Source organism: Squalius cephalus, assembly GCF_949319135.1.
Source record: "Squalius cephalus genome assembly, chromosome: 12".
NCBI classification, from domain to species: Eukaryota; Metazoa; Chordata; class Actinopteri; order Cypriniformes; family Leuciscidae; genus Squalius; species Squalius cephalus.
The window spans coordinates 9070009-9095066 of record NC_137133.1 but is presented as its reverse complement, the minus strand read 5'-3'; the positions used below and the strand labels follow the sequence as shown (position 1 = coordinate 9095066).

The following is a 25058-nucleotide window of genomic DNA, read 5'->3' as shown; positions in this document are numbered from 1 at the left end:
CGAGACCTTCAAATCATTCTTCCCTCTTTATAAAACTTTTTGACATTCTCTCTGACTCTGCTTCGTCTTCCCTGGAGCCTCCTTGCATGTGTTCATCTTGTTTTCCACACAAAGCTTCCTTTTATCCACTGGTCTGGTGCCCACCTGTTGCTTCTGTTCTCCATATCCTCTCTCTCTCTTTCCCTTCTACATCAGTACATTGATGGCTTGCATCACTGGCAGCGATTTTATCTCTGGAGTTCAATAGGTCGCTATAAGGCTGGATGCCCTAACGATATCGGTGGGCCTTGAAACTGGCCATAACTTTTGAAAACATCCTATTTTGATAATAGGTAAAAAAAAAATATATATATCATTCTAATGACAACCAATCAGTTTTCTTGATTCTAAAATTGCACATTCCACAGGGTTACAAAAAAATAAACATTCTGCATTTGTTTATAAATTGCAGTAGGACATATCATGAGCAAACTTAATGAATATCAAACTCACTGTAGGTGGGAAGAAAGAAATAATTTAAATATATAAAAATTGACTCTTGACTATCTCGCAGTACATACATTCACTGACTCATCAAGGGATTATTAAAAGATGTATGCCCCCCTCTCAATGCAATGCATTCACAAAGCTTGAAACACCTTGTGTTTGTGTGTGATATCGATCCAGTTCATCGTCAGAAGCTATGTGACAAATCACACTAGTGTAGGTGGAGAAGTTCCTGTGGGTGACTACAGTAACACATAATGCAACACTTGGACTACTTTTTACAAAGGCTTTAACAGGTCCTGTTCCACAAAATGTCACACATAAAAAAGATTAAATCACAGCCTGCATTATTCACCCTTTTATCGATATGATACTAAATTATAGGCATAGTAAAAAAAACACACAAAAAAGACTCTGGGACATGTATACAAACTTAACATAATAAAAAATTCATAAAATATCAGTTGGGCAAAAAAAAAAAAAAAAAGAAGGAACAAAAAAAAGAAAGTCTGTCTTGTTTCAGCATGATTAAGCTAGCAGAAATGTAAGCATAGCTTTATCTGGACTAAACAGGATTGGAAAGAAGTCCATATCTTGTTAGATAAAGGGTGAGTTAAACAGTCCCTTTCTCTGTTTACTCAAAGAACAGAATGACTGGCTGTCTTAAAGACCTCATTCTCCAAAGAATCAGCCTCTGTGTATCAGGATCTAAGCTCTGTGTCCTAAACCGATAGGGAGGAAATGTAGATAACAGATATTTAAACAACCTGAACAGACAGAGAGCTTGTGAAGCTTTAACACCTTCTCAGGGAAAGACTCTTAAAACAATAGACAAAACAGTTTTTATATTTTTTAGTATATATATATTGTTTAGATGTTTTGTATAATCTTCTATAAAAATGACAAATAAAATGTGTTTATGAAACTTTAATTTATAATATATGTACACACACTTTTTTGTTTTATATTTTTATATATTTTTTATATTGTTTGAATATGATTATATAACATAACAGCAGAATCTCTAAATGTCTGACAAGCTCAGCAAAATCCTGAATTAATTCACACATCTACATGCATTCTAACAGTCAGCCATGAGACTGTTCTTTTATAGTAGTACAGGGAGGATTTTGGTTAAAATACACTGCACGTAAGCTGTGATTTCCTTCAAGGATGTACAGTTTGCCTGATAACCTGCATCTGTGGTAACAGGTTGGAGAAATATAACCTCTCAATCACAGGAAGAACACATGTTGTCAGTGCAGGCTTAACAGAGTTAGTGGTCACGCAACTGGTCAAGTGCTGCTTGAGGGTTCTCAAAGGTTCTTCAACAGAGGCGAGTGTTATGTCTTGAATACCATCAATACATCTTGCATATCTTGACCTTTGAATCTGTGCCAAATCAACCTCAGTAATAACGGAAAAAAAGCAACATCGGAGTATGTAGAGGAGTTATTCCCAGTGGAGGCAACCTAAACAACTTCCATCCACAGATATTAGTTCATAGGCTGCAAAAAGTGATCTGTTGATTTTACTTAAAAAAGTGAGGCAACCTGTGGCCTTAAAATTATTCAATAAATAAACATTATAAGTAATTGAAAAACTTAAGTTATGTAAACTTGACAATTCCAAGTTACTTTGGCAAGAAAAGGTTATTGAAACAAAATAAATGTGTTGTGATAACTTTTTGTTTTAAGTTGGACTAACATAATTGAATCAAATGGCAATTACTTAAAAATGTTAATCTACTTAATGTAAAACGAACAAGTTTTTCTGAGTTCTGTTTACTTAAATTGAGGAAACCTGTTGCCTTGAAAAAAAAAAAAAAAAAAGTAACCATAACTTATTGTAAATGAGTACTTAAAATTCACTTGTGACTGATTTGATGTAATCTCATTTTATTAATTTCTTTGAAAGTCTTCACAAAAATTGTAGGCTACTAATACAATTATACATACATATATATATATATATATATATATATATATATATATATATATATATATATATATATATATATAGATATAGATATAGATATAGATATATACTGTATATAAATGTTCAAAACAGTTTATTCCACTTCCATAAACTGCACAAAAAATTCTTCTTTAAGAATATATAACATTTTAAATTGTCAATATGTAATTACTTTAAATTTTAATGTATTCAGAAAAGCAAAACATTTATTCAAAGCAACTACTGTAAGTGGAGAAAGCACTTTTTCACAATAAATTCAGAAGGTTCTAGCCGATGCTGTAAAGTATATACTGGTCACCTAATTTAAATGTTGTTGTTTTTTATTTTTTTTTACAATGTAGTAATGATTATTTAGTTAGAAATAAGCTTAGACCCCTTGGCTTTCTCTCTTTCTGTCTGTTTCTCACTCGCTCTTTGTGTGTGATGTGTTAGTGCGGTGAGTTATTTGTTCGACAGTAGGAGGCGTTGATGGGATGGATCCAATGCCTACCTACATACAGTAATAAGATAACTTAATCGTCCTGACTACTACATGAGCTCACTGTCATGTAAAGAGCAATATCGACTCATTTTCACACATCCGCAGTGCCAGGTGCCTCATCTGAGTAAGAGCAACAAAAATTTCACACTTCATCCCTAAGTGTGACTGCTCAAAAACTTTGTTCTGGTATTTGTGAGCAAGTTCTTGGAGAGGATTCTTTTTCATCTTATTTATTTATGTTCTTTTTTTGGTCACCACATTTTCTTCACATGTTTTTCTGGATGACATGAGTGTGAATGTGGTTATCTAATGCTAATGTGAGACAAAAATAAGTATCTTTCACACAGTCTAAGTAGATTCAATGCACTATCACTATCCACGATCAATGCACACAATGAGCAAAACCTCGAATTGGTTATCGGAAGAGTAATTCGCAAAACTTTAAATATAAAAAATACTATTCCGGGTGTAATACAAAGAAAGATCAGCTGATTACAACCAGATTACCCAAAATATGTATATATATATATGCTTTTATATATTCATCAACTTCTGATAAATACATAGAGTAAAAGGCTCTTGCTTTCAATTATTATGCAGATCTGCTCCTTTTACTGTTATTTTCATGATTTGTCAACAACATTTGTCTTTAGATTATGAAAGCACTAACATCACTGTCATTTTTCCACCATTGAATTACATTAGAATACACTTAATGAACCTTGTATCGAATTCCTCAAAGGCAATGGCTGCATATTTATTGGCAGCTTCATATCTATGTGTATTGATCATTGAGTCACTCAAATGCGCTGTCAGTTCAGCACTGCGTTGTTTGACAAGTGCATCTCTCTCGCTGCGGGGTGATATCAGTGTAATTGACTGCCCTGTTCTCACCCTACAGCAGTGAATAATGCGTGCGGAGCTGACAGAACTAGAGGTGTCAGAAAAACGAGTCCCTCTTCTTCGGCACACTTCCCCTTCCCCGCCCCCCATTACTGCAATTCAACTCCCTGCAGATGATGATGGCTATTGCAAAGAGCAGTAATGCAGGACTGCAGCAACTTCCCCTTCTTGTGCTGGCCTGCCTGCCTGTGTGTCCCTTTGTCCTTGCAGGCGGTGGCGGCCCGTAGCATCCATCTCTGTCAGCCAGGCACATCTCTGGGCCTCCCCATCCCCGTCACCGCTAAATGGAGCTCTGACAGTATATTGACTAGCCCCGCACCAACCTCCACGAGAGAGCCGAGTGAGAGATACTAAATGAAACAGAAAAACAAATTGAAATGGGAAAGGAAAAAAAAAAAGGGAAAAATGAAAGAGATGATGAAGGTATCATATCACTTGCACTCCCTGCGGCTGCAGGGTGAATCACTGTGTAATTTGGCTGTTGTAAATTAAGCAATAATTGATGAAAGGATGCTTTTAACAGTGTTTTTACACAGTTTTTACCGTGTACAATGGTACGGGCTAAAACCACAGTAACACATCTTGGCTTATTACTTTTATAAAACTTTGGTAACAGCAATAATACTTCAAATAATATCATACTGTACTGCATTGTAGTATAAAGTTTGTATTTCACTATACTAACTTTATACTGTTTTATACTTTTTAGGTCAGTGTAGTCATTTTACGATTTCAAATGTGACTCCTAATCAGAATTTACAGTCTGAACTGTTTTGTAACATTAACATTGTATGGTGTTATCACTGCTTCAAATGGCAAGCAAGTGAGCGAGTGAATATATAGCTTGTTGACAGCCTTTGGGACCGCTTATATATTGTACCTTTACACAAACACACGTACGTACCCAGGGGGCTTGTAAGAAGCAACTTTAATGGTTATGCAGTTTATTTTCATTGAGAGACCACTATTTCAAGCCCTCTTTCAGCCTCTTGAGTAAGCTGCTCTACATATCAACAGTATTTCATTTTAGAAATAAATCCCCGTCACATGAATATGACGGTGGATATAAACTGTCTTTTATTAAATTGTCCAGGAAAATGTGAAGTTACAATAATCCCGTGGCTCTGTAGAAGCTCTCTGTACTGTCTGAACAGAGACAGTTTGCCATTATCAGGAGAGCTGCAGTCTAAGTGAAAAAAATCCAACATTGATGGAAGGTAACAAAGGTAAGACAGTTTTTCTTGCAATTTTTTGCAAGAATTAATACATTTAAGAAATTATCTCTCTATCCATCCATCCATCCATCCATCCATCCATCCATCCATCCATCCATCCATCCATCCATCCATCCATCCATCCATCCATCCATCCATCCATCCATCCATCCATCCATCCATCCATCCATCCATCCATCCATCTATCTATCTATCTATCTATCTATCTAGACATGTTCCTGGATCAACATTCCTATCCCAAAATTTAGTCCTTACCCTATCCCTACCCCTACACCTAACCCTACCCATAACTTTTCCCTAAAATCAGAGGGAAATGATAGGTGAATAACACTGATGTTGAAGCACCTCACCCTGGTTCTAAGCCTAAACTTGACATAAACTGTAAACTTGTCCCTCAAATCTGATTGGTTGATTGGAAAGTTGTTCCAGGATCAACAAAGATGTTGATCCAGGAACATGTGGTACTTGGTGAAATCACGTTCACCATCCATCTATCTAGACACTATCTATCTATCTATCTATCTATCTAGACACAGGTAGACAGACACAGATAGATAGATAGATAGATAGATAGATAGATAGATAGATAGATAGATAGATAGATAGATAGATAGATAGATAGATAGAAATGTATTAAATGACAATAGAGAGAAAATTGATACAAGATGATTTGCACTCAACCATTTAAACTCATTTTAATTATAGACTACCACACAACATTCTGTATACAGTATAACTATATATTGCCTTACTGTAAATATACTTATATACATGTGTATATTGTAGCCATCACCCACCTGCATGGGTTTAGCACATAACAAAGAACATCTCATCTGCCTAGTGTCCTGTTCCTCAGCTTAATCTGTGAGGCTCAGTCAGGAGTCTCTCCAGGCAGCAGAAGAATCACTGCAAGCTCCCGGTCATAAAAGGGAAAGTCCTGTGTCTCCCTGGGGAAGCAGGAATCAGAGGCCAGCATTTATATTCCCCCTGCATGCCCACATCCATCAATCAGCTCATCCCACGGCACCTCAGTCTCAGAGGCCGCTTGCTTTCATAGGCCTTTGAGTGCATGTATTGAAAAAATCCTGTTAAAAGAACAAAGGAGCGGCGATGTCAATAAATCTCCAAAGATGGATTGACATTCACTGTTTTGGATCAAAATTGAGATGCTGAGAGATGATTTTGACATTGGTGATTTTCTGTTCTCTCTGACCAATTTTTTTTTCTTGGTTTTGGCAAAGTGTTTGCTGAAGGACAGCAGAGGATGATGGAGAGATGACTAGGTTGATCATGGAAACTCCAATTGCAGAGCTTGTTCTTTTGCTTTTTTCATTCAGAGAATTTGAAAAGATCTCACGAAATGTGGTCGATAATGTGGAATGTACAATTTACTTCAGATTTACAACTTAAATTTGTCTGTTTCTTAGAACTATGGAGTTGGGCCACTTCTATGGTGTTTGTTATTTTCAAAGCTTAACAGAATGGGTCACTGAGATGAAAATGTGAAAAATTATCTTATTGTGTTCCATGGAAAAATGACGCAATTGCACTAAAGAGCAGAAGGATAAAGGAGAAGCGATGGGAATACAGTCATGTAAAAATAATACATTTTTGATCCATGATTTATGTAAGATCTTAATCAGTTTTCTTTTGAACTTTGCCTTTTACCCACATCTATCACTTTGGCAAAGGTTCCAGTGGCCCAAACTTTATGTGGCCATACTATTTGAGGAAAGCTCAAACTGTTCTCCAGATCTAATCAGCTGGTAACAGGGCTCCAACACTGTGCACTGTTGACTTGCACGATGTATCACTAGAGCTCTGAATAAGTAATGATGCATGAGGTGTTTTGAAGAGAGAGTTACCCAGCTGAATTGAAACTCTTTATACCCCCCTCTGGCTGTTTTAGCTGTATCTGCTGAATTGTGCAAAGCATCTCTGCTGAATCACTATTTTATATTGAAGACTTATTCCTTACTTAAGAACTGCATAAGGAGTTTCAGCATGTATGGCATAGGAATTAAGTTATGGTTTTGAAATTAACGGTTTACATGTAAACAATGGTAACGATCAAAAATCAGCTCATTATTAAATCCTGACAATTTAGCATGAGGTTTTTTTTTTTTTTTTTTTTTTTTGCCTACATTCTTATCATCAATTAAAAATATAACTATTAAAAATCATTTTTGGTAACTGAAATAAATCTGAAATAAAATAAAATACAAATAAAATTTCATTTCACATTTCATTCATTTCTAGTCCATATTTCTAATTTGCTTTTAAGTAGTAAAATTATTAAAGCATTAAAATTATTAAAACTAAAACCTGAATATATATATATTGAATTTTTTTTTAAAATAAATAGCTTTAATTTAATTTAGGTTTTAGTTTTAATAATTTTACTACTTAATAATTTTAATGCTTTAGTTGCATTTTATTTCAGTTACCAAAAATGAGTTTTAATAGTTATATTTTTAATTGATGATAAAAATGTCTGTTTATATTTTGATGTCAAAACAGGCAACAAAAAATAACCTCATGCTAAGTTGTCAGGATTTAATAATTAACTGATTTTTGATCGTTACCATTGTTTACATATACATATATATATATATACACACACACACACATATATATATATATATATACAAACAAAAAAAACTTGCATATCTGCATAACAGAAAAAAACATTCAATCATATTTTAATAAGAAAAAAACAAAAAGTAAAAAAAACAAAACAAAGACAAATCTGTTCATACTTATATCACTTTTATATTGCCAATATAAGCAACACAATGTTATTATGCGTGTTTTTAAATGTGCTGTAGATTAAGGGAAATAATAAGTAAGAGATTTACAGGGATGTTTCATCATATTATTATTGCATCATGTTGGGATTTCACACGTCACACTGATTTTTTAGTGAGAAGAAACAGAAGAGCTCTGGGATTTAAGTGAGACCGTGTGTGGGAAAGTAAATGAAGAAGGAGCACCAGAGGAGGAAAAGCAGCATAGAAAGTTTCCTGGGTCAAAAGGTCATGATGGTGAGACAGAAGTTAGTTGTCACTCTAGGAAGCTGTCACTGGGGCTGTATCCAAATAACCATAAGGGTTGGAGTCAAAAATCCAACAAGAAAAGGAATTTATGAATTCTGCCCTCCAAACAGAAATGTCAATATTATCATATTTTTGCTATAGCTGTTGGGTTGTAGATTTTAACTGAAAGGTTGAACCGTTTTCTCAGGCCTAAGCATATTTTTCACCAATGCCATTTTTAATTATATTTGTTGATCAAAGCAATGTTTGGTGTTTCATGAAATGTTAAGGATTTCAAAATTGTCTTAATGTTTGTATTTAGCCAAAAAGTCTATAATAGGCTGTTAACTGGCAGGTTCTATTGTGACAAATATAGTGCTACAACATTCCCTGCTATTGATCAATACAGGCTGCATTTATTTAATACAATTTTTTATTTATTTCTGTGATGGCAAAGCTGAATTTTCAACAGCCTTTACTTTAGTCTTCAGTGTCACATGATCCTTCAGAAATAATACTAATATGTCAGGCCATTCCAATTATTCCAAAAAAAAAAAACATTAAGGTATATTTCTTTATAGAAACTGTCTTTCAAAAAATAAACCTACAGTATATTGAGAAAAAAAAAATATGACCGCAAGCTCCCATATCCCCTGTATATACAGTGTATATATATATATATATATATATATATACACACACACTGTATATACAGGGGATATGGAAGCTTGCGGTCATTTTTTTTTTTCCATATATATATGTTTTTAATTTTTTAAAGATAAATAAGGTTTTGGATGATTGTTAAAAGACCACAAGAGAGAGCAAAGACAGAGGGAAAAAAACAGAATGGGAGGGGTGGGAGAGAAAGAGAGCTGTCAGGAAAGGATGAGCAGTGTCCTTCGGCAAAGTGGGAGCTATTTTACGACTCACTTGACAGTTTGACTGCTTATTTCATTCCCTCCGACCATATTCCACCTTCTCTCTCTCTCTCTCTGTCTGCCTCTCCCTCTCTGGCTCGCTCTCTTCCAGAGCATCTTCAATCAGAGGCTTCTCAGTACTGTCAGAGGAGCTGCCAGGCCTGTGATCGTGTCTCTCAGAAGGCCCACCAGATGATGATGATGACCCCGGCCTCCACCTTCTTTTCTCCTCCAAGGCCAGACAGCACAGAGCCGGCATCCAGATCTAGACTCATCTCTGCCGTCAGAAGCGGAGATCGCTTTACTGCGAGGTCACGGGATGTTCAAACCGTCAGAAGTACAGTGTAATAGACTCTGGTGAATGCATTATCTTTCTGGGCTCCGTCTTTCAAATCTGCTTGGAAGAAGAAGAAACATCACATATAGTATCAGTGAAACCTGCAACATTTCAAATAAGATGTCATAGACCTGCCTTATGTAAAGCTGTCACGCATACAAACTAGACCTGTAGCTAACAGTACAAGGTCTGCTACATGTTACAGCTTCTTCTACGACATTTTTAAGACATTAAGACATTTTTGGAAATGGGTCTAGACTGTGTGGCCAGAGTATCCCTTCATCCAAAAGTAATATTAACTGGCATGCACATCAAACAAAGCCCAAACTCCCAAATCCAAGTGATATATTTTTTGAGTAATAGAAACGTAAATGTTTACAGGAACATTAATGCCACTCTATTGTGCTTTAAATTGAGTGTGAAATTATCTATTTTCCTCAAACTGTGACGAAGGCATATTGCCCTTCAATGACCCGTGCCTTAATGAGCACAAATGGAACACTGTAAGTCAACTGATTTAAGTGGCAAGCGGTAAACTCTCCCTTGAGCCATACAAACCAACAATAACAAGATTCAGTAATGGGAATCAATGGGTGGCTTATGTGACCTGATAAGTAGCTGTTCAGCCGCAGGACAGAAGGCCGATACTGTGGCGCTCGATGGCTTGGTCTCAGTTGTTCTCTCTCTTCCTCTATGCTGAATGCATAGGCAACACAAATAACAAAATCATTATGCTACAGCTTATCCTGAGTGGGATGTGTATTTTTGTAAAAGGTTGTACATGTTTTCTGGACAAAATATAGGTATAATGGTTCTCACTGTGGTCCTTAATAATGGGAATGGTCTTGTGCAGTGGATCGGATTGTTTGTCAATGTTGTGAAAGGTAGAATTATTTTACTTAATATTTCATTAGGGAGTTTAGACCTCCTTTTTTTACTGTGCATTCAAAACCAAAGAAAAATAATATATAATGTGCTAAAATAGTATCAGTTTAAACATTTTCAAATCATATTCTATTTTAATGTTAGAAAAAATAATAAGAAAATTAGTGAACAGTAGACAATTGAAAACAAGAAACTTTATCTCTGTTTAAAGTTCATTGAGGCTTAGCCATCTGTCAATCTCAAGCATAAAGGCAGAACCAGACAGAATTAACTAATGTTGCTAACTTAACTACATTTTCAGTAGTGTGAGTTATTTTCAAATCAGAGTTTAAATGGGTAACAAGCTACTTTTCCAACAAATAGCCATGTAGCGTGACCAAACACGCTCATCTAAACAGCTCTATCTCTCAAACGCAGAGCTGGAAAATACGATTCATTTATTCTACACAGTTAGTTCATTCAGACAGTCCTCTCTGTGTAGTGGACTTAGTTTTAAAACGTTTACATTTTTTCTAGTGATTCAGTTCATCAAACTGTTCTCTCTCACATTATAGCACTTGAAAGTCCAATTCATTTTAGTGAATCAGTTCATTCTAAACGGTTCTCTCTCACACATGCAGCATTCAAAGTCCAATTCATTCTAGTAAATCAGTTCACCCTAAATGGTTCTCACTCATATGTAGACTTTGAAAGTCTGATTCATTCTAGTGGTTCATTCGGATGGTTCATGTATGCACTGTACTGTTTTTTACTTGATTATGAAAATTGTTGTATAAATGTAACTTTTGATAGTCACCCTAATTGAAATGAACTGCAAGTGTGCTAATTAAATTTTTTTAGAAATGTGTTCACCTCACATTTCATGCATACTTATTACTTTTCAGTTCTGACACTTTGCAATGTCACTTTATCAAAAAGTTGAGCAAATCTGACATTTGACCTTTGTATTCAGATTTAAAATGAAGGAGATGTTTGAACGGAGGTCCTGAGAGAGTGAAATGTGCGATGAATGGATGATGATGGCCAGACTAATGCAGCTGTGGGAGACTCAGACTGATACGACACTAATGCTAAACCATCATGCCACGAGAAGCTAGTTCCTAAACACGCTTTCTCTAATATATATAAACAAGGATGCTTCCAACCACGAAAACCTCTGGTTGAGCGATATTTATAGCACATCTAGGAAACACTGGCTAATTTTCTTTCTTTCCCTCATCATTTCTCCTCGTCGTAACCCCCCATTTAAATAACGAATCTTCCCTGTTGGAACATTCCTCTGGTGGAGAAATGAAGACATCTTGAGCTCAACTTCAAACACTCTCTTTGGTAAACAGACACTGTGGAGAGAGAGCGTTTCATCCGTGCCTCTGGGATATTATTAAGCCTCTCTAGCTCAGACTGCGGAAAAAAGGGAGACTGCGAAAAAAAGAGAGAGTGAAATACGGAGATAAGTAGGAAACTCCTGTCTTCTCAGCTACAACACTAAGAAATACAGGAGTCTGCTGAACCAGCCTGGTTCTGGGACTATACCGAAGCATGCCATTTCATTAAACTTGGTCTGTATTCAATCACACATGTTGTAAGGTGAACTGAAAACACTGGAGGAATATCAAGTGTGTAAAGTATAAAAATTAATTTACTTTTTAATACAATGACAAAATGCTCAATATCCCAAGGACATATATAAGATTATGTGTTCAGTATGAGCTAAAGTGTCCTTGGCCCCCATTACCTTTCCCTAACCTCCGTCTCATACTTGGACTCCACGAGCTTTGACATCCATTAAAATACTCACAATTCCTCCATTCATTGGCAGCATATTTGGGTTCTTAGTTCATTCTTCAAATGCAGATAATGACAGCACATTCCACCAGAATTAATGCAGTAGTACCACAGGAATGATGATGGAAATGAGCCATGGAGACAGACCTAATGGGATAAAGTAATGTTTACCGGTGAACATTTATTTAATCTTTAAAGGATCTCTAGCATCAGAATGAATGGCGTTGGAGTGAAAGTCGAAATGCAAAAGTTGAATAGAGAAATATGTTGCAGTTCTGGTCTTTCTGGTTTTGTATAGCACACAGAAAAGTTAACATGTTGATATGAGTTTCTTGTTTATATAGAAATACTGTGTGGAAGCAGTATCATACTTCCGCTACATGTAAAAACATTCCAAGCTGGTCTTTGCTATAAGATGGTCTCCCAGCCTAGCTGACTGTGCCCAAAACCCCTCTAAAACCAGCACACAGACCAGACTGACCAGTTCAAAGTTGGAATATGGACACATTTTAACCTCATTCAGTGGTTCTTCATCTTCGAACTACAAGAATGAATGTGCGATTTCTTTAGAGTTTTGTAAGAGTGTCACTAAAAAGATTTTAACATCTAAATGAACTGTTTTTATTCAAGTCAGAAAAATAATATAAGTATGTGAATTCACTCCAACAAAACTATGTTTATGGCATAAATAAGGCAACTTTTTAAGGCAATTATAATTACGTCCCTATTTTTCTCAAGATTTTCATCTAAATGCAGTATTCTAATGGACCTCAAAGTTAATTTGGACAGATTTGGCCTCTCACTCAGCAAAAATAAATTTTGTCACACCACAAGTGATACACTCAACGCCATTTTGAGAGCAATGCGTAGATTATACAAACCAAATCGGCATCATCTACTTCTTTTCCCTGCTCTTCATGCCTGCCATTTGAAATTTACCTTCCCTGTGTTGCATTTTACACAGTTGAGGCCATTAGATGACAGACTTAGAGCGACTGCATGCTATTTGAACAGACTGCAGCAGTTCTGTGATAAGGCAAGTGGAACATTTATGCTTCTGTAACAGAAATCAAGGGGCTTGATTAACCATTTCTCCCAGTGACATTAAAGACAACGATTGTCTCGGTTACACTAGATTTTATATGTGAACACGTCATGCACATGCAAATACACACATTCACCCACTCCTTCTCTCACTCTCCCTTTCACCTCCTCTCACATACACATGTCCACAGTAACACTTACATTCACTCATGCAAACACCCACAAGCACTGTGTAAATGACAATTAAACAATAAATCAACACACATCAACTCTAAACAAAAATGCAGTGCTTACAAGGATAAAAGTGCCACTTTTGTATGCCAACAGATTGGGGTTAGTCACCGACTGAATACAGAATTGCATTACTCTTGTTACTAAACATAATTAAGTCATTAAAATATAATTTGCCTTAAAAATGGCAATGCAAATGAGGCCTGCAGTGGTTTCTGTCTGTTTTTGAAACAGAGTGAAAATGCAGCTGATGACTTTTTAATCAAAAATGAATGAGATTCTTGACACAACACATTGTCGTTTATTCATAAAACAGCATGTAGGAACTAATGTAGGGAAAAAACATAAATATTTCTCTATTAAAAGACGACCTTCTGATGCAACAGTCCAATGTGGAAATGTGCTCATAAATGCCATAAAATGGCTTAATAATCCACTGGATTTTATGGGACGCTCTGATGGTCTCTCAAATGACAATCCATTTCCCAACATGACTGTCCTATACTACATGCAAACCATTTAAGGAATATGTCTGAATCCAGTGATTTATTAAGCTCTGCTGCTAGCAACACCAAGGACATGAGTTTGATTTCCAGGAAAGACACATAATAATGAATGTGTACATTGAATTCACAACAAAAGTACAGATAATTACTAAAAAATATGTAAACATAACACAAATCAAAGAAGTAAAAAAAACAGACCGCAACTTTGAATAAATACAATAGACTATTATTATTATTATTATTATTAAAAGTTAAAGTGCCCCATCACGGTTTTTCGAACATTCCCTTTCATGCAGTGTGTATAACAGTTTGTTAATGTAAACGTTCTGCAAAGTTGTAAAGTCAAAAGTGCTTGATAAATCAAGTTATTGTCTCCCAAAAGAAAGAATCGACTCTGAACCGCCTAAACGAGTTGTCTGTAGTTCGAATCCCACTGCTTTATGGTTCTACGTCACTATAAGGCATTTGCATAATGCACGCCTGTTGTACGCTGTCCACCCGCAAACAATCCCGCCTTCAAACACATAATTTAATTGAAGTTCAATGCGGGATTCACAAAACACTTGCTGTGGAAAGATGGGTCAGTACCCAGTTTATTTGGACCAGCTTGCTCCTCAGAATCACAACCTGTATGTTGTATATAATATATTTTCTACCGAGAGTCATTTTGTGTTTTATATTGTGTAAGTTTCCGGCTAACTAGCTAACCGGTTAACTCATGTTATTACTGTCTTACTGAAATAGTTCTGCAAGTCAGCTGTGAGCCACTATGACCTAAAACTGTGTCTATTAATGCAGATTGTCTGTCGTTCTTAGTACTTTGCGTAAAGATAAAGGATGGAGCAAGATTTGTTTTGCAAACTTTAATGTTACATCAGTCATTCACATTAGTGTTCGGCTAATGAATGCACTGTTATTGATACAGTTAATACAGTTAATGTGCACCGCAATAAATTAGAAATATACACATAAATTTATTGATGGACATACTGTACACTTCAAACCTCAAAACAAAATTAGGAACCTTTAAAATAGCATAATAGGGGCACTTTAACAAAAACAAAACTAAAATATCATATTGATCATAAAAAGTCAGTATCGTCAATGTATTATTATTTATTTCTCACACCCATGCTGTGTTTGTTGGCCATCCAACCTGTAAGGGAATTCCAGTTCACAAGCCAGCTGTGTTCATTTTACCCAGCCCAATATGTGCATACAAATCCCCCCGCAAAACACATGCTGTTTATATAATTAAATTAATGAAGAACTGATGCTCGGCTATAAATAATGTCACATAGCCTACTTGAAACGAACCACCTATGTTGAGACCTACTATTATCTTTTCATCAAGGTTTTGGATAAGAGACAGAATTTTGTAAAGGAGAGCCAATTTGTAAAGGAGATTAATGCATGTTTTGACACGTTTACATACATTTTTGTATCTTACCTTGAGTGTAAAATAGGTCTATCAGCAGTAGACATGTTTTTAAGACGCAGCTTTGAAATGCAGCTGTTGATATGGAGTGGTACGGCAATAAATCTTTATGTGCAAGAGAAGGTCATATGAAGCAGACTGCATGTCTGTACACAGCCTTAGAATATAGTGTAACATGAGGATTCTCTACATTCATACTCATAAAGACCTTTGAAATAACAAACTAATGAGTTTGGTCAGATGTTCACAGCCAATCAATTGAAAGGCGCAACCAAAATGACCTGCTCCTCGTCCTCCCTGATCTTGCACAGTGTCTGTGCGAGAAGGCTCACTGGGGGAAACACATACTTTGGGGAAGCCCCGCGGCCAGCTGTGCGCCAGTGCATCCATGCCAAGCGTGCCCTCGGTCAGGGAGTAAAACAGGCTGCAATGGGAAGAGTCGTGGGAGGCAAACAGATCTACCTGTATGTCGCCGAACTGTTCCCAAATCAGCTGAACCAACTGGAGATGGAGTCTCCATTCCCCCGGGAGTGGCTGAAACCGTGAGAGCTCGTCGGCTACACGGTTCAGTTCCCACGGAAAGTGAATGGCACGAAGCGACCTCAGATGCTTCTCACTCCATATGAGGAGATGGCAAGCAAGTTGCGACATACGGTGGGAGCGTAGACCACCTTGTCGGTTGATGTACGCCACTGTGGCCGTGTTGTCTCTCCGGACTAGTACATGTTGGCCCTAGAGCAACGTCAGGAAGCGGTGCAGGGCGAACCGTACTGCCAGCAACTCGAAGCAATTGACATGCAGGAGGCGCTGGGGTCCTGTCCAGGAGTCCGCGGCAGCATGTCGCTTGCGCATAGTACCCCAGCCCGTGGTGGAGGCATCTGTTGAGACAACAACATGCCTGGAAACTCGTTCTAAGGGAACTCCGGCCCGTAGAAAGGAGAGGTTTGACCATGGGGTGAAGGTCTGACAGCAGGCCCGAGTAACTGGTACTCGGAGCGTGCCTGGTTGCCATGCTCATCTCTGGACTCGATCGCGAAGCCAGTGCTGAAGCGGTCTCATATGAAGCAGTCCGAGCGGGGCTGTAGCTGCATACGTCATATGGCCCAGGAGCCTCTGAAAAAACTTCAGTGGAACTGCACTCTTGCTCATAAGCTGCGCGCACATGGCGACCGAGTCGACCATACCGAGAAAAGAGATCCTCTGCACGGGGGAGAGTTTGCTCTTTTCCCAGTTGACCCGAAGGCCCAAACGGGCGAGGTGCCAGAGCACCAGATCCCTGTGTTCGCAAACCTGGTCTCGAGAGTGAGCTAGAAGCAGCCAGTTGTCGAGATGCGAACCCCATGTTGCCGGAGTGGCACAAGGGCTGCCTCAACGTCTTTCGTGAAGACGTGAGGAGACAGGGCTAGCCCGAATGGGAGAACCGTGTACTGGTATGCCTGAGCCTCGAAAGCAAACCGAAGAAACGGTCTGTGTCAAGGAAGAATGGAGACATGAAAGTACGCGTCCTTCAGGTCGATCGCTGCAAACCAATCCAACGGACGAACACATTCGAAAATGCGTCAGGCTGTCAACATCTTGAACGGAAGCCTGTGAAGGGTTTGGTACAAGATGCGCAGGTCCAGGACTGGCCATAACCCACCGCTCTTGTAGAAGTAGACCTTATTTCGGCTGGAGGGACAGTCCCGATCGCTCCCTTCGCCAGTAGGGTGGCGACCTCCGCATGCATGACAGGGGCATAGCCACCGACCATGATGTAACAGACTCACCGGAAGCGGTAGGAGACCGTGCGAACTGATTCACATAGCCGAGCCTGATGGTTCTCGCGAGCCAGCCGAACAGATTGGGAAGCTCCAAAAACTGAACCAGCGGGGTCATGTGAACCACAGATGTACCCACGATGGGGCAATGAGGCAGAATGACCGGCCCAGACGTGGGAGGTGGCGCATCCCAGTGTGGGGGCACGGTCATATGCTGCGTGAGGCTGAGGCCAGGGAAGGACGAGTGTTCCACGGGGGCCTGCTCTGACAGGGGTCTGGCGACAGAGGGGAACGTGAGTGGCGAGGCGGAGTGGCACACACTGACATCCGCGGCCTCTGGGGGCTCAGAGATGGGAATGTCAGTTCACTGTACACTGTATATAAATATAAGTATGTATATGCATGTGTATATATATATATATATATATATATATATATACACAGTGTTTATATGTATTTGTCAGATTGTGTACCTGTGTGTATTGGTCTGCATCCTCTGTGCTGAGGATGCTTGTTCGAGACTGTTTTCGTTTTTGTTTCAACATGCCTTTTAAAAATGCTACATGTGGGCTACAGATGCCACTCTGTGCGGGCTGCTGTCAGCAGAAGATCTTCATTAGGGGTTTCAAAGGCAGAGCCCTCTGGCTCTATACAAGCCGCCCTCAGCACTTCCAGAGGAAAAGCTACTGCTGCAGAGAAAAAAGCCTCTCTCTCTCTCTCTCTCTCTCTCTCTCTCTCTCTCTCTCTCTCTCTCTCTCTCTCTCTCTCTCTCTCTCTCTCTCTCTCTCTCTCTCTCTCTCTCACACACCCAAATAACGTTCCTTTCCTTTGCCATTTCATGTTTTATTCATCAGCCCTCAGCTCCAAGAAATTTTGCTACTTTTCATTGTTCATTGTTTTCAAAGACTGAATCCTCGTCACACAAAAAGTGGCTGTCATTATAGAAAATATGATCTGATTCCTGGGCTGAACAGAAGAACTATTGGTCGATGTGCGGCAGTTGACACATGAATGCAGAAATTCCTCTCCAGCCCATAGAGATGTATTGTTAGCACTTTACAATAAGGTTAAAACATAGAGGCACTGCTAGCACTTTACACTAAGGTTATGAATATTAGTAAAATTTAACGAATAGTTAGCAATAGCTTTTACAGCATTTACAAATTTTAGTTTGTTGAAAGCCCAAAGTATGGTTTGATTTTTGCCATATTTTCGCATTAATACCTTCTGGGCAGAAATAAAATACTCCACAGGAAAATAATTAAAGATGACCGAGGCTTCAAAAACAAAATTGGGCACTGGTAAAATATCTACTATACTATAATGAAAATAAACCATATGTATTTGGTGATTTTTTTTTTTTTCTTCTTTTTTTTTGTGAAAGAAGTCTCTTATGCTCACCAGGACTGCATTTGATTAAAAAATGCAGTTAAACAATATTATGAAATATTATTTAAATTTAAAATAGCTATTTTCTGTTTTAATATTTTAAAATGTAGCTTATTCCTGTGATGGCTAAGCTGGATTTTCAGCATCATTACTCCAGTCTTCAGTGTCACATGATCCTAACATCCCACATGGAATCATTCTAATATGATGATTTGCTGCTCAAGACACATTTCTATTTATCAATATTGAAAACAGTTGTGCTGCTTAATATTTGTGGGGAAACTTCAGGATTCTTTTAATGAATAGAAATGAATTTAAAAAATATTTTGTAACATTATAAATGTCTTTACTGTCACTTCTGACCAATTTAATACATAATTGCTAAATAAAGTATTCATTTATTTATAAAAAAAAACTGACTGACTAACTTTTGAACGGTAATGTTGCTTGCTATAAAAGTATTTAGTCAGAATACAAAGATTGGTCAAATTAAATATTTCCTTTATGTTTTCAGTCAGCCTTCAGTTAGCATGCTAACAACTTTGCGTGTTAGCTTAGCATAGCACTAGCATCAGCAGAAAAGCTCTTTTTAACTGATGCAAGCAGAATCTGTAGTTACTGTACATCATCAACCAGCATGGGCTAACAGGACCATGCTAACTGGTTAAACCCTATTCGTCCACTGAACAGAAATAGGAATGAACAGGCTGCAGCAGGTGTCTGACCGCACATGCTTTAGCTCTTCATTCTTTTGTTTGGCACACTTTGGACGTGTCACCCCGGAGCTAATACGTCTGCTAAATTATCCCCCATTGTAAGCTTGGACAGTCTGTGTCCTGCCAGCACCAATTAGACGGTGGCACGTTACAGAAGAATCAGGCTGAGGTCAAAGAGACTGTTACTCTCACTGAGAGAAAATGAGCGAGAGAGAGAGAGAGAGATACTCCTGCAGTACTTAATCAACATTTCCTGAGCTCTGCTCTGGAAATGCCTAAATAGACGAATACACAAACAAGGGAAGAAACATTAATCACTGTATCCCAGTGTGTGTGTGTGTGTGTGTGTGTGTGTGTGTGTGTCCTGCTACTGCACACTGAGGCTAGCATATGCGAATCCATCATCTGATTAGCATGAGGTAATGACAGGTCTGTGTAGAACACTGTTATTAATGAGGTAAACAAAGCTTGGTTTAATGCTGTGGTTAGTCTTGGACTAAACAAGAACTAATATTCATTTTTTTTATGCAAATGTGAAAGAATCTTCATTAATATACTGATTGATAGCACAATGTGGTGATGCAGATTTTATCATTCTTTTAAATGTCACATAATTCCTGTTATTGAAGTTTATTCAGTCAAATAACCTCTCTCTGCGAAACAATACGACCAACTGTCAACACTGTAAAACACATAAAGATGGCCTAGGGCAACAGACTGCATCCAGGCCCCAAGCCTCCTCTTTCTCTGACTTGCTTTATTCTCCCGCCCCTTTTTCTTTTTGTTTTCTACTGAGCGCACAGAAGTTCCTGCCAAAACTCCTGTGTTCTTCTTCTTAGTTCGGATGATAACAATGAGAAGCATCTGCTTTGGGCTCTACTGACTGGCTAGGCTACTAATGGCTTTTCTCACTGGCAAACTGGGTCAACAGTTGCAATTGTGAAATCAGACCACAGAGGTTTCAATAAAGGCCGATTTCCTTTTTGATTTAAGCATTACATCTGGACGGAGCCCATAAATCACACTGAGAAAACAACCATGAGGAGGTCCAAAAGCTACACAAGTATAATATCATTCTATGTTGTCATTTGTCTAACAGTTATTTCCGCTATCCATCAAAATAGACATTAATAGACATGTTGTGTAAGTTCAACTTACACAACATCCACATAATTGGAGAAAGCAGGGATAACACAAAAATAATTCATTGTTGCAGAAAAATGTGAAGTTTAAAAAAAGTGAAACTTGGCCCAAACATCTTAATGGCAGTAATTACCTGTTAATTAAATTCATAACTTTGATACAATTAAACTAGAAGTACACAAAGGCCAGAAAACTATACTATTGTTAATTAATACAAAATACATCCTCAAACATACATATCATCAGATTATAAAGCTCAGGCTTTAAAATTTACATAAGACTCATTCAAAATTCAAGGTACATATTTTTATGTCAGATTTCATTTCTTGCATTACCTGGGAATTGAACCCATGACTTTGGGGTTGCTAGTGCCATGCTCTTTTGTTTAAGATATTTGAACTATTTGTGAAGGAAAATTGGATGGCAAAAACTAAATTGACTATATATGTGGCACACTCAAAACATTTGATAAATTAGATGTTTGTTGTTGCTGATTTTGGGAGGAATCATTTGAATGTACGTTTATTTTTTTTCCAAGAAAACTTGATGAGCACTGAAGAAAGCTATGGGCTGAAGTCTCTGGTCTGTTTTTAATGCATTGTGCACATTTTCGCATGCAAAAAGTTAAATTAAAGAAACATTTTTGATTGCATTTTTCAGTGTGCAGGCAACTTTGGCTACTTGGTTGATATAACTTATTTTGTTGAAGAACTGACTGGCTTTTCTTTTTTTTGAGCACATCCAATTAAATTTTTAAGTAAACTTAAAAAAAAAAAAAGTTAATAATATTAAATTCTATTATTAATAAATTATGTAATCATTGTAATGAAATAATCAAAATACATTATGGGTCTTTATATGTAATGTCAATAGCTTTTTTTTTTTTTTACTTTTATTCAGAAAGTACATTTTCAAATATACTCAAATAGAGAATTTTATTTTATTTTACATTTATTTTAATAGTATTGTCACAGTTATGTTTTGTTATTCACAGACTTCATTAGCCTCATGTTTCCTTTGTTCAGTTTTCCCGCTCCTCATTTGTTTACATTGGTTTCAGCTGTGTTTAATTAATTAGGCTCGTTTGTGCTCCTACTTAAGTTGTACCCTCAAATTTGTTCTTTGTTCAGTCACGTTCACTTTCGGTGTGTTTTCTCTGCCTTGTATGAGATCATTGCCTGTTTGGATTAAACTTCGTATTGGAATTATGTTCTTCTGAATCTTCGTCTTTCTGTCTGTCTGCTATACGCACACTTCTTAGTGTTGTGATGAGTATAAATATTGTAAAATATAAATGCATTTTTGATCAAATAAAAACAGCTTTGGTGAGCATAAAAGACATTGAAAAAATCAAACCGACCCCAAAATTTTAAACAGTAGGCTAGTGTAGATAAAGTCTGTGAGAACTAAAAACATCTCTGCTACTCGTCCGTTAAGGGGTTTCACTCACCAAATATTTTCAGGTGCTCTTTAGGCAATTATTTTGGCCTATGGAAACGTAGCTGTGGAGGACTGCTCAAAATCTTTTGTTCTGTATACTAAAGGTGAGGAACTATGAGAATCGGTGGGTGCCAACAAGGTCCTCGCTCTTCTGTAGTGCATTCTGGGAGAGGCAGATGGGAAGAGGATACCCTCCGTTCCTTCACCATGACAAAAGAGAGCCTGAGACCGGGTTGCCTCTCAAATGCCTCGTTGAGAGAAACCAATATCATTAGCGACACTGGAGGAGCAGACAGGATGAAAAGATCCCAGCATTGAATGGACTACTGGGTGTGTTGTTTTTTTTCTTACAGGGGTCGAGAGGGGCCGCGGGCACATAGTAGCTTCTCAGACTGCAGATGGCGGCTTCTCATTGTTTTTAATGGGAAAGTGTCACAGAGCACCGCAGACACCCATCCGCAAATGCTTTCGAAATGCTCACGAGGTAACGTCGGCCAGACAGATGGGTTGTTTTACAGTTTGCAGGGTTTTTTTGTGTGAATGTCACCACAGATTAAGCGACGCAAACTTGCCGAGCTCCAAGCACACAGTGTGTCAGTGTATTTGCCCGTCAGAGTTTTAATGAAACATACCCCGTAATCTTGTTGGAAATTGAGATGCGCTTATTGTCGGCTCGCTCGGCGACGAGAGGAGATTACTCTACCGTTTGTGTTTGATAATATAGTCAGCCTGTCACTGCTTCCTGTTTACTCATGCATGTGCACGGCATTGTTGACGTTACTGTCAGATAGCACAAAGCACAAATATATGTCTAATTATTTCATTAATATATACAAACTTATTGACGTACTGCAGCTGCTGTCACGCGGCTAATATATTCACTGGCGAATTGCAGTGTGGGCGCTAACGCAGGTGGCTGTCGTTCTACCCACGTCCCTGCAAGCAACGGGGCTCTGCGACTCGTCTAAAACAAACAGGTCGCTGCGGCAAATCTACAGTGAGTCACAGGGCGTCTCTGGCAGGGCCACAGACAGCCACCTCTTTGAAACGAGGATCAAAGGCTTGTCTATAGTGCCAGGCTCGCTGCCTCTGCGCCGAATATTCATGAATAACACGATATCTGTCTACACTGAAGTAGACAGAGCGCAAGAAAGGTGATGTTTGTTGCCAGAAACTGAAGGAGGGGCTTCAAAAATGCTGGAAAACAAACAGTTGGGCAGAATGCAGGCCCAGGCCCATGAAGAACAAGTTGTTTAATCACTGTTCAAAACATTTCAGAAGAAAGTAAGTCTGCTATGTTATTTTAAGAAAATATGTAATAATAAACCATAATGAAAATGTTACACAGTAATGAAGAATGATCGACTCATTTTTGCAGTCACACCTCACACCTTAAATCAATAGTAATATCTCAATATTAAATACAGGTATTGTTATTTCAGCATCTGATGTTAAAATATCAGTTTAGTAAAGACTTTCCGACAAGTGTTAAAGCATACCTTAAAAAAAAAAGAAAAAAAAGAAACTTATTGCAGAAATAATATACGTTAAAAGAATTTACTTGTGAATTGAATGTAATGTTTTGGACACTAAATTCCATATTACATTAAAAATGTATTGTAGTTTAAAGGTATATTAAAGGGATACTTCAGGATTTAGCATTAAGCTTTGTATTAGTAGAAAACCTGTAGTATTTTCGAATTACCGTGCTTTCCACCCTCATATGCCCCTGAGATGAGAGATTTATGTATTTTTTGTCTGGAAAAAATCCTCAGATGACGCAAAAATCGTCATTTTGCATCATCGGAGGATTTTCTGGCCAGAGGCTAAAGACTACAGCCAGTAGAAGGAGCTGTTCCGCATGTTTTCAACCCGCCCATAGGGGGTGGGATCTCACTCACAGAATGTACACATAGTTTCAGCCGTCTTTCTTTGGAAGCTAAGCTAGCAGGCTCTTGTTCTGTGGAGAAAGCTGAGTAGTAGGGGTTACCATCCTCTTTTTCCCAGACATGTCCGGCCGTCGAGATCGTCCAAAATGTCCGGGATTCGGCTTTTGCTTTCTGCGGTCGCCATTTATTGTTTACATGCACACCTTTTGTTTCAGTCTAACTGAATTCATTCCGATTGGTGAATCTGAATGTAGTGTTTACATGAACGCTAAACAAGTGATCGATTGATGTGCGTTTTACCATTGCTAAGAAAATACCCGCTCCTCCGTGAGAGATACGAGGCCGCTGCGTCTCAGAGGTGTCGCTCAACAGTAATCACGGCCTCGCGCAGTTCTCCCGCGGCCCTAGCCTCGTCCTGCTCGCCACAGTAAACATGATGAATGGCGACTGTTGAACGCAAAAGCCGAATCCCGGACATTTTGGCCGATCTCGAAATCCTGGGCAGACTCGTCACGGAGACTCACTAGTAGCCTAACCTTGTTGTTTTCAACTGCGCTCTCTTACCGGTAGGCGTGGCTTGGGAGTGGCCTCCTAGGGCAGCGAAGCAAGTGCATTCTGGGAGTTGTTGTCTTTCATCCACATAAGCCAAAAATACATTTTCTGGCTTTTCTCAGTCTAGAAAACTCCAAATTCAAAAATTTCTTCACATTTCTTCTACATAAATGACCTATTTTAAATACACATTCATCTTTCCAGAGGTGAAGTACCCCTTTAAATTTTCAATTATCTGAGCTTTAAATGCTTTTTCGCCTACTTTAGTAGTATTTAAGTACATCTTTACATGTAATTTCGAAATTTTATTGTCTTTCAAATATTCTTAAAGGGTGCTGCTAAATGTACTGACAAGCATTTATGGTAAACTATACTTTAATGTCATATTAAAAATTGTGTTATGTATTTGTACTTACACTTTTGTAATGATGAAATTGCAATTTAGTATAAAATGTATTAAAACATTACAAATTATAGTACTTTACATATGCTTTAGTATGCTAGTCAAAACATCAAATTATTTCCAAAAGCATGACAAAATATCATTAAAACAATGGATTAAGATGTACTTTGAGGGATAGTTCACCCAAAAAATGAAAATTAGCCCATGATTTACTCACCCTGAAGCCATCCTAGGTGTATATGAGTTTCTTCTTTCAGACGAATATAATCGGAGTTAAAGTCGATAAAGTATTAAATATAGATATTTTTCTTACACGAATGCATCGCTTAACTTCTGAAGGCCTTTATTAACCCCCGGAGCGTGTGGAACACTTTTATGATGGATAGATGCACTTTGATGGACTTCAAAAGACATACACCCATTCACTGCCATTATAAAGCTTGGAAGAACCAAAACTTTTTTTTTAATATAATCATCACTTAGGATGGCTTCAGGGTGAGTAAATCATG

The 25058-nt window shown here is 37.9% G+C and overlaps 1 long non-coding RNA gene across 1 annotated transcript in view; it reads left to right on the top strand.

Annotated features, from left to right (window-relative positions):
- Window positions 1–9292, top strand: part of LOC307168421 — an 81758-nt gene extending 72466 nt beyond the window's left edge. The window contains exon 6 of the long non-coding RNA XR_013822933.1: window positions 9147–9292. This is a non-coding gene — a long non-coding RNA (uncharacterized lncRNA). The remainder of the gene's footprint in view (window positions 1–9146) is intronic.
- Window positions 9293–25058: the final 15766 nt, after the last annotated feature.